This window comes from Uloborus diversus, chromosome 4 (assembly GCF_026930045.1).
Source record: "Uloborus diversus isolate 005 chromosome 4, Udiv.v.3.1, whole genome shotgun sequence".
Classification (NCBI taxonomy): domain Eukaryota; kingdom Metazoa; phylum Arthropoda; class Arachnida; order Araneae; family Uloboridae; genus Uloborus; species Uloborus diversus.
In genome coordinates, this window is record NC_072734.1 from 65,093,108 (window position 1) to 65,095,841 (window position 2,734).

Consider the following 2,734-nt stretch of genomic DNA (forward strand, 5'->3'; position numbering starts at 1 on the left):
AATTTTTGATCAGTTACTTCAGAAGTTACTTTATTTTTTATCTTTCCAGAAACTATAATGATTTTTCGGGAAAGTAACTAACTTTTACCTCATTTTTTTGAAAAATTAATCTACTGGAGAGACCTTTATCAGTAAAGTTAGTTACTGAAAAGACTGTATGCTTCATTTTTGAACTTATCAGTAAGTAACTTTGCTGATTTGTATGAAAAAAAATATAAAATAATAATAAAGAAAACAGAAGAATTAAATAGTTAGTATACCTACCATAGAGTTCATAACATTACCAGAGTATTCATACTTTAAAAGTTTCAAAAATTTAAAAACAAAGGTAACTTACTATTCATTCAAGATTGCCAGCATTCATATGCATGGTACTTTTCCTCAACCTTACCCCACTCTCAGCGTGTAGTTTTAGATTGTACCACAAGCGGATGGAGTCCTGCGGAGAAAAACTCCGTATGGCTGGCTTGGAAGCAGTGGTCTTGCGCCGGGTAAGATCCCGCACCAGGCGTCAGCACACCCTGGAGTTTACCTCTTAAGGTGTGCGCCTGACACGTGGTGAAGTATAATATACATTATCGTTGATAGCTACATGGTTTGTACGAAAAAAAGGTTTTTGTCACAGCTTTTTTCGTCAGCAGATCCTCCTACTCATTATTTCTCTTCCCCTTTCAAAAGTGGCGTTTAATTTCAAAAATTACTTAAATTTGTAAAAAACAAAATCTTGATTTAGTTTCTTAATGTTTTTCTTATTACCAGAAGCTCTTTTTAAATTTGCTTTTAATAATTTTAGCACTTTTCGCCCTCATGCTGATTTTATATTATTTTTAATGTTTTGAAACATTGTTTTAGAAAGATTTTAACTACCTTAATCACCAAATAAATTGTATATAGAGAGGCAAACTGAGAGCATATATGATGATATTAGCAAGGCATAACTCAGTGATGAGAGGTTGATGAAGTTGCAGATATGCACAGGCTTATCTTCCTATGATAACATTAACCTTGGAGGGAAAAAGTTAAAAAAATACTACTGCCTAAGTTAAAACTTACTTAGCACTAGTGATTGAATGCCTGTATACCGAATACCGGTATTTCGAGCTAATTTGCAATTTCGTGATACCGGTGTTTGATATCCGGGAAAAATACCGGAATATATTGAAGATATCCGGATCCACATATCGTCGTGTCAGAGCAACAGTAAGATTTTTTAGTATTATTTCTGGGATTAGATTTGTCTTACTCTTGCTCTGAGGCGACGATATGCACAACCCTATCACCGGATCACAGAAGAAATCATTACTACAGTTGCATCGGTAGACAACTGAGACATTGTATAAAGATATTAATATGTATGGTATAACTTAATTGAAGGGGTTGTTGATATGGACACGCATTTTTTCTTTCACAGTAACATCAACCTTGGAGGAAATGAGGTGAAAAAAACTTAATACTTAAACAAAGACTTACTGAGGTCCTACATATCCAGGTCCACAAATGCACATCCCGTTTACCGGATCGCAGGTTGCATCATTACTACAGTTGCATCGGTAGACAACTGAGACATTGTATAAAAGATATTAATATGTATGGTATAACTTAATTAAATGAGTTGTAGATATGGACACGCATTTTTTCTTTCACAGTAACCTTGGAGGAAATGAGGTTGAAAAAACTTAATACTTGAACAAAGACTTACTGAGGTCCTACATATCCAGGTCCACAAATGCACATCCCGTTTACCGGATCACAGGTTGCATCATTACTTACAGTTGCATCGGTAGACAACTGAGACATTGTATAAAGATATTAATATGTATGGTATAACTTAATTAAATGAGTTGTAGATATGGACAACGCATTTTTTCTTTCACAGTAACCTTGGAGGAAATGAGGTGAAAAAAACTTAATACTTGAACAAAGACTTACTGAGGTCCCTACATATCCAGGTCCACAAATGCACATCCCGTTTACCGGATCACAGGTTGCATCATTACTACAGTTGCATCGGTAGACAACTGAGACATTGTATAAAGATATTAATATGTATGGTATAACTTAATTAAATGAGTTGTAGATATGGACACGCATTTTTTCTTTCACAGTAACCTTGGAGGAAATGAGGTGAAAAAACTTAATACTTGAAACAAAGACTTACTGAGGTCCCTACATATCCAGGTCCACAAATGCACATCCCGTTTACCGGATCACAGGTTGCATCATTACTGCAGTTGCATCGGTACTCACATTTAAGTCCAAATGTCATGCGGGGGCATTTATTTTCGCAGTGAACTCCAGTGTATCCATGTGGGCAATTGCATTCTTCCCGTCGAAGGGGCTACAGCTCACATTGAATCGGCAATTGCATTGATGAATGCATCCCTTTCCATAAGTATCATCTGGACACACTTGTTCACAAAGCCTTCCGGTGAAACCTGAAAAATATGATCTTTCTGTCAAGTAAAATGTTTTCATACATTTAATTGATAATGATTTCATGCTTTGGAAATTTACAACGCCTCTAAATTAATTCTCTGACGCTGAAACACTCGGATTCATTTGATTTTTTGGAATTAATATAATAATAAAAAATTTCGTTACACGTTTTTTCTGGATTTTGTAAAATTATTTGTGAAGAAAATTACAAAAACAAGGGACACTTAAAAAACACTTATTCTAATGAAAATGAAATAAAACGCAAAAAAGTGATAAAACATAACGTTACACACACCCA